At 41.1% G+C, this 16326-nt stretch overlaps 1 pseudogene; it reads right to left on the bottom strand.

The window, feature by feature from the left end:
• Positions 1–8724: 8724 nt before the first annotated feature.
• Positions 8725–16326, bottom strand: part of LOC140495622 (sodium- and chloride-dependent neutral and basic amino acid transporter B(0+)-like) — a 142520-nt pseudogene continuing 134918 nt past the window's right edge.

Raw genomic sequence — 16326 nt, 5'->3', positions numbered from 1 at the left:
CAGACGGCCATCACTCACAGAAACCCTGCTACTGCACACGCTTCTCACCATGGCTACTTAACTACAACTCATTATTGTGCACATCATGTCCACTCATTAGCTTGAACCCATCTTATTCACCCAAACAATTAACTCTACCTTCCTAATTTGCTTCCTCGGAGGAGTAACCTTTTCTCAAAGAGGATGGTTCATATGTGGAAAAGCTGCCAGAGGAAGTGGTAGATGCAGGTACAGTTTCAATGTTTAAAAGAAATTTGGACAGATACATGAATAGGAAAGGTTTAGAGGGATATAGGCCAAACACAGGCGAATGGGACTAGTTTCTTTGGAAAACTTGGTCAACATGGACGAGTTGGACCAAATGGTGTCTCTGAAATACAGTTAATACAGTGTGTTTAATCAGTCAGTTATGTGTATGTAATGTACAGTAACATCAATATTCAGAAGGAAAGAACAGCAAAACTTATGAATGACACATACTGATCTGACTTGTTATGTATTCCTCAGAACAGTGGTCCTGTATAACCAATATGTTCGTTTCTAAGTATTACTGCTTTTTCATCGGGTAAGCATAGAACTCAGACTCTGTATATGTCTGTGATACTCTGAATGTGTAAATAGTTAATTTATAAATTAAACTTCAGGATATTTGTCTTAGCAAGAACAAAGGTATTTTGTATATGTTACAATGAGTCAATAAATTGGGCAGATCTTAGACCATACCATACTAACAAAAAAAAACACATTATGGAGACAACAAATGGGCTATAAAAGCTAATGATAACAGTTAGTTAGTAGCAGCTCTTTGGTACTGAGGGTGGTCAAGTGATAACTTCAGTGACATTTGTGAGCAGTTTTTTTTCTCTGAATAGTCTATCTGAATTCACATCTGAAGTTAACAATCAGGCCTAAAGTGCTACAACATGATTTGAAGCACAGTTAGCAATTTTAAAAAATGGTATTTTGTAAGTGCTGAAATAAAGTTTTGATCTGACAAAGTGATCCAGGACATTTTATTCAACAAGCTCTTGAAAACATAGTCTGAAAATTGATGATATTAAAATATTTGCACAAAGACATGGTGTAATTCAGGTTAGTTTTAATATTACTATTTTTAAATGGGCTTACTGCATAGGAATAGTATGAAGATGAAATTAGCTGTCAAAATGATAGTCTCTAATTTCAGTTAATTCTAAAACCTCACAGATTTAGGAAGGTACAGTTAAGTGCAACATAATATTTTGTGCCTTTAGACAGAATTGCACTGTCTCACAATTTAACCATATGTTTGTATGACTCATTTTAAATCCATCTGTAATGGAATTCCATATTTCACATAGTGTTGGCTGGTGATATTATCAAATTTTTTGTCTTTAGGATTTTTGGATCAAAATTGTCTTGAAGTTGGGAAACAGAAGGTGGTGGTGGAAGGTTGCTTTTCAGACTGGAGACCTGAGACCAATGGTGTGCAATAAGAACTGGTGCTGGGTCCACTACTTTTTGTCATTTATATAAATAATTTGAATATGAATATGAGAAGAATGGTTGGTAATTTTGCAAATGACACAAAAACTGATAGGGTAGTGGACAATGAGGAAGGTCATCTCAGTGTACAATGGGACCTTGATCAGATGGGCTGAGAAGTGCCAGATGGAGTTTAATCTAGATTAATGTGAGGTACTACATTTTGGTGGAGCAAATTAGGGCAGGACTTATATACTTTATGGTAAGGTCCTGGAGAGTGTTGCTAAACAAAGGGACCTTGGAGTGTAGGTTCACAGATCCTTGAAAGTGGAGTTGCAGGTAGATATGTAGTTCAAAGTTTATGAGAAGATTTGTAGCTCGGGTGCTCGTTGTTGTGGTTCTGTTCGCCGAGCTGGGAATTTGTGTTGCAGACGTTTCATCCCCTGTCTTGGTGACATCCTCAGTGCTTGGGAGCCTCCTGTGAAGTGCTTCTGTGATGTTTCCTCTGGCATTTATAGTGATTTGTATCTGTCGCTTCCAGTTGTCAGTGCCAGCTGTCCGCTACAGTGGCCGGTATATTGGGTCCAGGTCGATGTGCTTGTTGATTGAATCAGTGGATGAGTGATTCAATCAACAAGCACATTGACCTGGAGCCAATATACCGGCCACTGCAGCTGACAACGGCAGATACAAATCACTATAAATGCCGGAGGAAACATCACAGAAGCGCTTCACAGGAGGCTCCCAAGCACTGAGGATGTAACCTAGACAGGGGACGAAACGTCTGCAACACAAATTCCCAGCTCGGCAAACAGATATGTAGTGAAGAATGTGTTGGATAGATTTTCTTTTATTGGTCAGTGTATTGGAGTAGAGGGTAGGGTGAATAGGCTGGCACTATTTTCCCTGGAGTGTTGGAGGCTGAGGGATGATCTTATTGAAGTTTATAAAATCATGAGGGACATAGGTAGAGTGTATAGAGTGTAGAGTGCTTCCCCAAGGAAAGGGAGTACAAAACTAAAGGGCACAGGTTTAAGTTAAGAAGGGAAAGACTTAAAAGGGACCTAAGGGGCAATGTTTTCATGCAGAGGATGGTGCATGTATGGAATGAACTGCTAGAGGAAATGGTGGAGTCTAGTACAATTAAAACATTTAAAAAGCATCTGAATGGGTATATGATCAGGAAGAGTTTGGAAGGATATAGGCCAAAAGCTGGTAAATGGGACTAGATTAATTTAGAATATCTGGTTGGATCAGTAGGACCAAGGGGTCTGTTTCCATGCTGTACATCTCTATGTTGCTAATTACTGTCTGTGATGTTTTCCCTAATCAAAAATACCACTCCCCCTCTTCTCTTGCCTCCACTTCTATCTTTCCTAAAGTATCTGTATCCCAGAATATTGAATTGCCAGTCCTGTTGTTCCCTCAGCTATATATCTGTAATAGCTATGATATCCCAGTCCCATGTTTCCTTCCATGCCCTGAGTTTGTCTGCCTCACCTGTTAGGCTCTTGCATTGAAATAAATGTAATTTAATTAATCAGTTTTTCCTTGTTCCATGACGTGCTCCTGCCTGCCTTGTCATTAAATTACTTGTGTACCAGCCTCAACTTTCTCTCTTGTCTCACAACTGCTTTGGGTCCCAGCCAACTTTCTAGAAAAGTTTAAACCTTCTTGAGTAGCTCTAGCGAATCTCCCCGCCAGGATATTGGTTTCCCTCCAGTTCAGGTGCAATCCGTCCCTCTTTTGCAGGTCACCTCTGCCCCAGAAGAGATCCCAATGATCCAAAAATTGGAATCCCTGCCTCCTGTACAAGCTCCTCAGCCACACATTCATCTGCTTTGTCCTCTTATTTTTACTTTCTTTTCAGAATTCTTCTCAGAATCTGCCCATAAACACGCTATGATTTTTTTTTTCTCTTGGCTATGTCTGCCAATTTGAATTTCCCATTCGACATGAAAATTAAACTCACCAATTAATGATTAATGTATTGTTTATTTTTACACACTCCCATTATCTCCTGATTTATTCTCTGTCCATTAGGACAGATACTTTTAAGGATCCTAATGACTACACTTAGCAGTGTCTCCCTCCTCTTGTTATTTATTACCTCCAACCATATGGATTTTATATCACCTGATTCAGGACCATCTCTTGCGAGCACACCTTATTTGATTTTGTTCTCAAAAAGCAAGCATGTAATTGTCCATGACCATCCCTTAGCCATCCCTTCACGTACCCATATTTATTTCCTCGCTTTGATTTCCTTTCAACTATGTCTCCCATAATGGCTGTAAGATCATACCAATTAACTTCTATTTGTGCTGATAACTAATTAAATTTGTTCCAAATACTAAGTACAGAGCCATTAATGTTGCCTTTTAACCATTTATCCCCCTTTGACCTAAATTTATTTGTACAAGAGTTTTACAATAACTGATACTTTACACTATATTATGTCCAGCCTAACACGGTTAGTATATAACCAAGGCTATTTCATGACTTGGGTACCTGTACCTATTTGGTTTTGTGGTTGTCTTGTTATCGTGTTTTTTCTTTAATTTTCCTTATTTTGTTCCAGGTTAGGAACAGCAGGTGGATGTGAAAATTCTCTTCAGTGAGCTCAGACTAGCTCCAATTATTACACATCAAGCATTGCCAATGATTTGCAAGACATATACATAGAGCTTATTCTGTAACTATTTTATTGCCTCATATCAGAGAACATTGAATAAATTAATTTGTCGAACATCCCAACACATTATTTAATCCCAATTCATTGTCCAGAATAATCACAGGAACATAGGAAAAGGAATAGGCCATTCAGCCCCAATAGCATGCTCTTCCATTTAATGAGATCATGGCTGATCTGCAGCCTAGTTCCATGTATCTGCCCCTGGTCCATATCCCTCAATACCTTTGCTTAATAAAAATTTACCTATCTTACATTTAAAACTAGCAACTGATCCAGCTTTAACTGACCTTTGTGGTCGAGACCTCCAAACATCTATCACCATTTGTGTGTAGAAGAACTCCCAAACATTTCTCCTGAATGGTCTGGTACTAATTCCTAGACTATGCCCCATAGTTCTAGAATCATCTACCAGTGGAAATAGCTTATCTTTATCTATCCTGCCTTTTCCTGTTAATATCTTAAAGACTTTCAACAGATTACTACTTAACCCTCCAGAAAACAATCCTAAATTGTGTAATATTTCTTCATAATTTATCCCCCGAACTCCAGGTATCATTCTCATAAACCAACGTTGAACTTCCTCCAGGGCCAAAGACATTCTTCCTAAGGTGTGGTGCCCAGATGTGCTTACAGGACTCCATAGAGGTCTAATCAGGGTTTTGTACAGCTGCAGCATAATTCTACATTCTTATACTTCAGTCCCCTAAATACTAGCATCCCATTAGTTTTCTTGATTATTTTCTGCAACTGTTTGTGGCACTTTAAAGATCTATGCACTTGTACAACCCAAATCTCTTTGGACATGCACTGTATTTAAACTCATACCAGCTAGAAAGTACCCTAATCTAACCATTCTCAGTCCAAAATGAATAACTTCAGACTTGCACACATTGAAGTCCCACCTGCCATAGTTTTACCCATTTCCTTTGGTTATCGATATCCCAGTGTAATTTTATACTGTCATATACATTGTCAACAATGCCTTATAACTTTGTGTCATTGGTTAATTTGGATAAATGACTTTCTGTGCTATTATCCAAGTTGTTAATAAATAACATGAATAATTGACACCCTAACACCGATCCTTGTGGGACACCTCTGATCACATCCTGTCAATCTGAGTACCTATCATTATCCCTACTTTCTGTCACTTGCCATTTAACCAATTTCCAAGCCATATCAGCAATTTGCTCTCAATTCTGGGGGTTCTACCCGAGTTAACAATCTCTTATGTGGGGCTAACCATATGTCTTCTGCAAGCTGATATAAGCAACATCCAAAGACACTCTCCTGTCCATTACTTCAGTTACCTCTTCAAATATTCAATGAATTTTGTTGGGCATGATCTACCTTCCATGAATCTATGCTGCCTCTCCCTGCTTAACTAAAACATTTCAAGGTGCAGTTACCCTCTCCTTGATTATAGAGTACAATAGTTTCCCATGACAGATGTGGAGCTAATTGTTATATATTTCCCTTGGCTTTCTTTTTGGCCCTTCTTAAAAAAACAGAGTAACATGCAATTTGCCAATCCTATGAGATTATGCTGAATCTAGGTAACTCTGAAAGTTATAAGCAAAACTAGAAATTATTGGACAAACTCTGCACATCTGACAGCATCTGTGCAGTGTTACCAGTTTGGGTTCGATGCCCCTTCTTTATTAATTTATCCTCAAGTACATTGTGCTCCCTTCCTTCCTTTAACACTCTCAACTAGCAATCACATTGACATGGTTCAACTGTTTCTTGAAACTGAGACTGGTGTTCGGCTTCACATACATTGAGACTGCTGTTCTCTATAATATACATAGGGACTACAGTTATCTATGATGTACACATGAAGGGCTGCTCTCTATAAAATACACAGGAACCGCTGTTCTCCATAATATACATTGGGACTGCTATTCTCTATAATAGACACAGGGACTGTTGTTCTCTGTAATACACACAGGGACTGCTATTGTCTATAATACACACAGTTTATTGTCGGCTCCCTGGCCTTAGCAAATGCATCAACCCAATTTCTCAACAATAAAATCCATTTACCACATCTCTGCCAATTTGGCAAATCCATTGATTTCTTCCTGTAGTCTCCAGTATTTTTCCTTACTACCAACTATACTGTCATTTTATCCATTACCTACAAAGTTATAAATCATGCTACCTATATCTGAGTCAAAATCATTGATATGTACTAGAAAAAGCAAGAAGCTAAATACTCAGTCCTGTGGATCCCATGGGAAACAGACTTCCATTCAGAAAAGCAAGCATTAATCATCACCATTTGCTTCCTGTCATTGAGTCAATTTTGAATCTCTTTGCCACTTTACTCAATAATCTGTCATGTGGAGTATTGTCAAAAAGGTTGATAGTATGAATTCAAACAAAAATAAATCAACCTCTTGCCCTTCCTTATTACCTCTAATATAAAGAGTTTTGTAAAATTATGAGGGGTATGAATGGGGTAAACAGACAAGGTCTATTCCCTGGTTTGGGAGAATTCAGAACTAGAGGGCACAGATTTAGGGTGAGAGGGGAAAGATTAAAAGGGACCTAAGGGGAAACCTTTTCATGCAGAGGGTAGTGCGAGAATGGAATGAACTGCCACAGAAAGTGGTGGAGTCTAATTACAGCATTTAAAAGGCATCAGGATGGGTATATGAATAGGAAGGGTTCAAAGGATTTAGGCCAAATGCTGACAAACGGGACTGGATGCATCCAGAATGTCAAATCAATATGGGACAAGTTGGACCGAAGGGTCTGATTCTGTGCTGTCCATCACTATTACACTATAAATGTACAAGCATGCACTCTTCAAGCACCAACACACTCCTACAGACCCATGCACTCACGCAGACCCTCTCTCATATGCTCAACATACACTCCCACACTCACACACGGCCCCTCTCACAGACATATATCCCTTTACACTCACACTGACACAAATACACACACTCTCTCACGGACACTCACAATCCGCCCACCCCACACCACACACACACACACACACACACACATCCACATGCACACATACACATATACGTTTGTGGGGTGAATTTGTACTTGCAGAATTACATTTTACTTTGCTCAAAAACTGCATGAGTCCATGTAAGATTCTGTAAATCCATTTTTTAGATTAGAATCATTCTGACCATTGTGTGCAATCTCACACAGAGCAGCTCCCACCTTCAATGCATTATCTGGGCCGACATGATACCAATTGCTAAAACTCACTTGAGAATGTAACTTTGAAAAAAGTTTTGCAATTTACAGATGCAAGAACTGAAACCAACATGGTCATTCTAAAAGATGAGAGACTTAACAAACAATCCAGTCATTTTCAATATATAATTTCAGTTACATTACACTGTAAACTTTTGCAATAAATTCTGTGTCTTACGACCTTATACTCCACAACCACCTGATGAAGGAGCAGTGCTCCAAAGCTAGTGCTTCCAAATAAACCTGTTGAATTATAACCTGGTGTTGTGTGATTTTTAACTTTGTACACCACAGTGCAACACCGACACCTCCAAATCATATGTGAAGCAGGTTACCCAGTGAAATTCTTAATGCATCCTGTGGTTAATGGAAGGAAACCCAGCGACTGCAGACTTTAGGTGGGAGTTGTTGTGAGAACAGGAGCTCCTGTCCACAATATATAATGGTGGGAAACCTTGGGTATTAATTAGCACCAGCTTTGAAACAGGAACATGATTGAAGTTCTATGATGTGAAAAATCGAATGTTAATTAATCTACAACATCCCATCTCATTCTCCCACCCCAGGTCCTGCTGGACAGTTTCAACTCTGTGCTCCTATATGCTTCAGCGAGTTGAAGAACTGTCATAAACCAGCTCAAAAGTACTGGCAGCGGTAATGTTGCAAATTTCTCCACATTCAATGTCAAAAAAGGTCCATCAGCAGTGCCTTTGCCAAAGCAAACCTGCCAAGAATTACTTCATATCAGTTGCACTGAGCAGGACATAGCTTTTACATGCCTGATACCATACGTCCCCATAACTGTTCTACTCAGTCTCAGTCACTACAGGAGACTCCCACGAGGACAGCAGAAACACTGAAGCATGTCCTCAAAGCATTCCCTGAGGAGATAAAAGACCTCTTCTGTCTCATAGGAGTATCTAGTTTGTGAACATCCAAAATGGTGAAGCCTTATCTGAGAGGACACTGAACAGATCAAGAGAATCAATGCAGAATGTGCAGAAATGAAATTAAAGCATCAGAAGGATTGCACTCAGCCTCAAACAGCCCACCTAAACCGCATGAGGCTGAGTCTACAGATCACGCATTGGACTTACCAGTCATTTTGGAACCCATCAAACTGTAGTTGAGGCATATCATCCTCAACCCTAAGGAACTGCTTAAGAGGTGTAGAAGCTCAAAGAAAGCTTTACCCAAGGTGGTCTCTGGCTCTTGGTGGAGCTGAAAACAGTTCTGAAAAACTCCCACTGCAATTACAGGGGTAGTAAACCAGAAAAAAAAAGCAATTATCAGGGTCTTTTTTGGCCAATTGAACAAGACGTTTTCTCAAAATTCCTCAAATCTCAGGAGTGACACATGTGGCGTTGCTCATGATTCAGGGCTTCTGTAGAGTCAGGCTTCTTCCTGTATCTTTTCCCTCTGTGTTGTTCCAGGTGTGGGCCCCATTCAGGAGCTGATGTACATGCAGCAGAAATTTTCTATGAAAACAGAAGTGAAATATTTAACAATTACTGCACAATATTTATCCACCGATTAATTCCACTAGAAAAAAATAACTGTTCCTAATCATATTATATTGCATTTTGTTCCAACACTTGGCAAGTCAAATTGTAGCGAAACATGTTCAATCTGTGTGTTTATTACAGAGATCAGACTCCCATGTCTAAACTGACTGAATTGTTCAGGCAGTGATATTTATTTGTAATGAAATACTCTGGGGAAACATGTATTAAATCTAAATAATCTTGAAAGAATGGAAATTGTAGAACCAGAGTTTAAAAATGGCCTAAACATAAACTAAGAGGTAATCTGATTGAAAGAAAATGTCTCTTCCGTAATGCGCACAGAGAAATAGTTACAGACAATAGGAATGAAAGACTGCTGCATTTAACATATTTAGATGGGACAGAAAAGGCCAAGGTGGATCAACTGTGTTTTCTTGGGACAACATAATAACTGCAGCAAAAATTACAAAAGAAATTGGAAGGCGACTAATATACTAGCAGGGAAATTTTCTAGAACTGCTTGGGAGGATTTAAACTAGTAAGATGGGGGGGGATGGTGGAGGAGAGAGATCAATCTGAGAACAGAAGAGAGTCAAGCAGTCAGGGCAGGCAGGGACAAGGTAGAACTAATAAACTGCATTTATTTCAATGCAAGGGGCCTAACAGGGAAGGCAGATGAACTCAGGGCATGGTTAGGAACATGGGACTGGGATATCATAGCAATTATAGAAACATGGTTCAGGGATGGGCAGGACTGACAGCTTAATGTTCCAGGATACAAATGCTACAGGAAGGATAGAAAGGGAGGCAAGAGAGGAGGGGGAGTGGCATTTTTGATAAGGGATAGCATTACAGTTGTGCTGAGGGAGAATATTCCTGGAAATACATCCAGGGAAGTTATTTGGGTGGAACTGAGAAATAAGAAAGGGATGATCACTTTATTGGGATTGTATTATAGACCCCCTAATAATCAGAGAGCAATTGAGAAACAAACTTGTCAGGAGATCTCAGCTATCTGTAAGAATAGTAGGGTAGTTATGGTAGGGGATTTTAACTTTCCAAACATCGACTGGAACTGCCATAATGTTAAAGGTTTAGATGGAGAGGAATTTCTTAAGTGCGTACAAGACAATTTTCTGATTCAATATGTGGATATACCTACTAGAGAAGGTGCAAAACTGGACTTACTCCTGGAAAATAAGGCAGGGCAGGTGACTGAGGTGTCAGTGAGGGAGCATTTTGGGGCCAGCGACCATAATTTTATTGGTTTTAAAATAATGATGGAAAAGGATAGACCAGATCTAAAAGTTGAAGTTCTAAATTGGAGAAAGGCCAATTTTGACGGTATTAGGCAAGAACTTTCAAAAGCTGATGTTCGCAGGTAAAGGGACGACTGGATAACGGGAAGCCTTCAGAAATGAGATAACAAGAATCCAGAGAAAGTATATTCCTGTCAGGGTGAAAGGGAAGGCTGGTAGGTCTAGGGAATGCTGGATGACTGAAGAAATTGAGGATTTGGTTAAGAAAAAGAAGGAAGCATATGTAAGGTATAGACAGCATAGATCGAGTGAATCCTTAGAAGAGTAAAAAGGCAGTAGGAGTATACTTAAGAGGGAAATCAGGAGGGCTAAAAGGGGATATGACATAGCTTTGGCAAATAGAATTAAGGAGACTCCAAAGAGTTTTTACAAATATATTAAGTTCAAAAGGATAACTAGGGAGAGAAGAGGGCCCATCAAAGATCAGCAAGGCGGCCTTTGTGTGGAGCAACAGAAAATGGAGGAGATACTAAATGAATATTTTGCATCAGTATTTACTGTGGAAAAGGATACGGACGATATAGACTGTCGGGAAATAGATGGTGACATCTTGCAAAATGTCCAGATTACCGAGCAGGAAGTGCTGGATGTATTGAAACGGTTAAAGGTGGATAGATCCCCAAGGCCTGATCAGGTGTACCCGAGAACTCTGTGGGAAGCTAGAGAAGTGATTGCTGGGCCTCTTGCTGAGATATTTGTATCATCGATAGTCACAGGTGAGGTGCTAGAAGACTGGAGTTTGGCAAACGTGGCGCCACTGTTTAAGATGGGTGGTAAAGACAAGCCAGGGAACTATAGACCAGTGAGCCTGACCTCGGTGATGGGCAAGTTGTTAGAGGGAATCCTGAGGGACAGGATGTACATGTATTTGGAAAGGCAAGCACTGATTAGGGTTAGTCAACATGGCTTTGTGCGTGAGAAATCATGTCTCACAAACTTGATTGAGTTTTTTGAAGAAGTAACAAAGAAGATTGATGAGGGAAGAGCAGTAGATGTAATCTATATGGACTTCAGTAAGGCGTTCGATAAGGTTCCCCATGGGAAACTGATTAGCAAGGTTAGATCTCATGGAATACAGGGAGAACTAGCCATTTGGATACAGAACTGGATCAAAGGTAGAAGACAGAGGGTGGTGGTGGAAGGTTGTTTTTCAGACTAGAGGCCTGTGACCAGTGGAGTGTCACAAAGATCGGTGCTGAGTCCTCTACCTTTTGTCATTTACATAAATGATTTGGATGCGAGCATCAGAGGTGCAGTTAGTAAGTTTGCAGATGATACCAAAATTGAAAGTGTCATGGACAGCGAAGAGGGTTACCTCAGAATACAACAGGATTTGGACCAGATGGGCCAATGGGCTGAGAAGTGGCAGATGGAGTTTAATTCAGATAAATGCGAGATGCTGCATTTTGGGAAAGCAAATCTTAGCAGGACTTATACACTTAATGGTAAGGTCTGAGGGAGTGTTGCTGAACAAAGACACCTTGGAGTGCAGGTTCATAGCTCCTTGAAAGTGGAGTCGCAGGTAGATAGGATAGTGTAGAAGGCATTTGGTACGCTTTTCTTTATTGGTCAGAGTATTGAGTACAGGAGTTGGGAGGTAATTTTACGGCTGTACAGGACATTGGTTAGGCCACTGTTGGAATATTGTGTGCAATTCTGGTCTCCATCCTATTGGAAAGATGTTGTGAAATTTGAAATGGTTCAGAAAAGAATTACAAGGATGTTGCCAGGGTTGGAGGATTTGAGCTATAGGGAGAGGTTGAACAGGCTGGGGCTGTTTTCCCTGAAGGATCGGAAGCTGGGGGGTGACCTTACAGAGGTTTACAAAATTATGAGGGGCATGGATAGGATAAATAGGCAAAGTATTTTCCCTGGGGTCGGGCAGTCCAGAACTAGAGGGCATAGGTTGAGGGTGAGAGGGGAAAGATATAAAAGAGACCCAATGGGCAACTTTTTCACACAGAGGGTGGTGCGTGTATGGAATGAGCTGCCAGAGGATGTAGTGGAGGCTGGTATAATTGCAGCATTTAAGAGGCATTTGGATGGGTATATGAATAGGAAGGGTTTGGAGGGATATGGGCCGGGTGCTGGCAGGTGGGACGAGATTGGGTTGGGACATCTGGTCGGCATGGATGGGTTGGACCAAAGGGTCTGTTTCCGTGCTGTACATCTCTATGACTCTATGATTCTAAGTCGACGAGTTTGAAACAGAATTCATATAGATCGAGATGGCAGATAATAGAGGATTAATCACACTGATATACAGAGCAACTAATGGTGAAGGGAAGTGGAGGAAGATTCAGAGAAATTGGAAAATTGAGTAAAATCACAATAGCAATTGTAGGGGATTTCACACTCTTATTTAACTGGACAAAAGAGATTGGTAATAGGAATAAAGGGAATGTTCTTCCTTCTAAGCGTATTGGGATAGTCTATAATCCAGGATGTGAAAAGACCAATGAAAGACGATTTGTTAATAGATAATGAAAAATGATCCAGAGCCAACAAGGGAGGTAAAAGTTGCGATCTATCTAGACATTGTTATCATTTCTATGAGATGATGATTGCAAAGGGGCTCCAGTTCAAGATAATCTGTTGCCAGTATTCCAGTCAATTTGGGAGGGGTTGCCCTCCAGTCCATCCACGAATGTTGGACACTGGCCAGTCCTCGGTAAGTGCCCTTCAGTCAGTCAGGAGGTTTTCACCTGCAGTCTGCTTGGTGCTGTCCTCTGGTCTGTCCAAGTAATGGGTTCTCAGTCATTCTCGGGCATGGAGGGTTTGACAATCTATGGGTGGGGCCAATGATTTTGAGGGGAGTGTGGTCAAGAAACAACAAGGTGCAGATGACCTCAATCAGACAGGAGTTAGGGTCAGCAAAGGTGGAGGCACCTTGATTGTGAGGGATTGCACAGTGAGTGGGTGAGGATAGAGGGTCATGGTGAAGCAGGGAGGGTGAGCCACTGAGGCTAAAACTGAATGGGATAACATGGCGAGTGATTTAGCATGGAGTGGATGCAAAAATATTGAAGGATGAGTCAACGTTAGCACTTAGCCAACCCAATGAGCAAACTGAATCTGTCCATGACTTCTTTGGATGGTGCAACACAACATTCTTTCCACCTCCTTATGGCAGCTACCAAAGTGGGAGGGACTTTGCCAGACATGATAGAGAAGGCTGGCAGTGTGAAGCATGGCACTGTCTCCACAGATCTCATAAAAGAAACATTGTTTTGGCATAGACCAACTCTGCCATTCTTCTGGCCATCTTGTTTGTCACCATCTCCAACAAGAAGGTAGCAGCAATGGGAGTTGGCACTGGTTGCATACCAGCCTGCAGAAACACAGAACCAGCTCAAGAGTACCCGTGACAAGTGTCGACCTGAAACTTTACAACTCTACAGAGCTGATGCAGCTTTCATTAAATGAAGAGCAGTGCTGATAATGTCTAGAGTGTCCTGGAATGTCATCTTCTACACCTGCTGGATAGGTACTTGCCTCCTCATGGACTATGATGGAATACAATCCTGATTGCCTAGAAGGTAACAGTAGTCCTAAACTTGTATCCCAGTGGATCATTTCAGGGAGCCACTGAAGGTCTCTGCGGAATCTCACAGGCACTCATACAGTAAGATATATGGGAAGTGACTGATGCTCTCTTTGTTAGAGGGTAATAATTTATTAACTTGCTCTGAATCTGGGGAAACAGGCAACTTGGGCAGTCCCTGGGCTGCCATAGCAGGATTTCAGAGTGCACTGGATTGTACCCACATATCCATCAGAGAGGTCTGTCAGCAAACAGCAGTGTTCAGAAATGGGAAAGGCTCACTGTTCCTGAGGGGCAGGTTCACTGTGAACATGCCAAATAAAACAGGTCTGCACACTATTTAAAACCAGGGTCAGTCAGAAAACCAAAATGTGTGCAGTATTTTCTATGATGCTATAAGTTATTTTTTATTACTGCTGTTGCAACAGTTATTTTTCTTGTTCAAACATCAACAACTCCAAACAAACAAGGACAAAAAGCAAGTTCGAAACAATTGCTACACAGGCTACTGCTCCACTGTATAACACTCAGGGTGCTCCAGTGATATTCTGGGCCACTCCTCAAATAAAGGAAGTTTTCAACTTGGAGACGCTTCCCCTTGTCTGTGACAATCTACTAACATCATTACTCTCATTCTGGCCCCTCCCTCTCTCTCTCTCTCTCTCTTGTTCTCCACACAGCCCTGTAGAATGTTGGGATCCCACCCTGCACCGTTGCAATGGCTGATCATCCACAGTGACTGAGCTCCCAATATCATAAGCTGCATAGGTGCTAACATTTTCCATTACATCCTACTAAGGAACAGTGAGAATCACCTCTCAGGTGCTCTGACAATACCTCGCCTGTCTATGGAGACTTCACCCAGGGAATGACGTTTGCCCCCTGCACCCTGTAAATGCCTGTCACTTCCCTGCATCACTCCCACGCGATTGAGGGTATCCCAGGCCTTAGATACTGCCTTTGAACTTACAAATAAGTGTGGATTCCTGAATACTGCCTCTGAAATTTGGAGTTCACCCCCAAACGACGGGCCTACGTACACACATACACACAACACACACAAACCGACAATGAGACACTCAAAGGTGTTCTAAACAAAGAGCAGATTCTGCTCAGAATGGGGGAACCATGCTGCACTGCTTTCACTTCAGACAGCCTAGTGGGAAGACAAGACTGCAGTAAATGTTTGAATAATGTGAACAAATATATCTATTGATCTGTGTCAGTTCTTCATATTGTCAATGTCACATCCAAGTCATTGAGGTGCTCTCGAAAAGACTTTTTATTTTGCCTGACGGGTATAGCTGAAGTAGAGGGAGCCTGCTTTACTGGTCCATCCTGGTGAGATAAAGACTTTGGCAGATCTCCCATGAGGTCTCCATACAGGTGAGAGTCTCATGCATGACTGCAGGAATACCCTGCTCAGCCTGCTGGCAGAGTGGATGGGCGTGGGGGGGGGGGGGGGGGGGGTGGGTGCAGGGCACTTCTATAATTTCATGGCGTGAAGCATCCAGGGGCTTGTTTGTTTGGTCCTCCTAATTTTTGATACTTGCACACAACACTTCTGTCTCCTTGCAAGTCAGAGGTGGCTGGAGCGAGGTTGAGTTCCCTTGCAGAACTAGTAAATAATTTGGAATGTGAAATTCAACATTCAAGATGGTACAATTGGTAAAAAGAATAGGGAGATCATTAGTTACTTGGAAGGTGTTGTTCGAGGTGGGAGAGAGGACCAAAGAGATCTTGGATACAAGCACAACAAACAAGAGAAGTTGTGTCATAGTTTAGCAAGTCCAGAAGTGGCAATTAAAGAATGAGAATTTATTTTAAGAGGACTAGAATTGAAAAGTGGTGAAGTTGTGCTAAACTGTATCAAACGTTGATAGAATACAGCATGCAGTTTTGGTCACCATGCTATAAAAAGAATAACAAAGAAAGACACAGAGAAGACATGCAATGGTGTACTTATGAGGCAAGAATTCACAGTCTAGCTCTCTTTCATCCAGAGAAAGAAGTTTAAGACTGACCAAATAGTGATCTTTAAAATGATGAAAGGTTTGACAGAGTAGGTACAGAAAGATTGTTTCCACTTGTGCAGAAGAGCATAACTAAATTCTAGCAATTTAATATAGTGACCACAACATGCAAACATAATTAAGGAGAAACTTCTTAACCCACAGAGGAGTGGAACATGGAATGGAATTATGGAAGAGCGTGAGTGTGGGATGGAGTCAGATCTAATGAGCTCAGAAACAAAGCATCAGCAGGCACTGATGGGCAGTGATAAGCTGAGATGGTTATAACGTACTCATCATTTCTCTGTGACTTTGACACAGTTGTGTTAGAAGACCTTAGGTTCTCTAGTCCTCACACTTCATATCTGCTCATCACTCCCATACCCACTTCATAGCTCTTTACAATCTCAGTGCCTCTCTTCCAAAACTCCCCCTCCTAGATTCTTACAAACACATGCAAAACTTAATGTCAACTCATGCCCCCTCCATTCCCATCCACCAATTATGTACTCTCCATATAATCAATGACCTTTAGAAACCCAGTGGCAAATATGCAACTGACCCA

This window comes from Chiloscyllium punctatum, chromosome 25 (genome assembly GCF_047496795.1).
Source record: "Chiloscyllium punctatum isolate Juve2018m chromosome 25, sChiPun1.3, whole genome shotgun sequence".
Classification (NCBI taxonomy): domain Eukaryota; kingdom Metazoa; phylum Chordata; class Chondrichthyes; order Orectolobiformes; family Hemiscylliidae; genus Chiloscyllium; species Chiloscyllium punctatum.
Note: the sequence above shows the minus strand (reverse complement) of the source record. Positions and strands in the feature narration are given on the sequence as shown.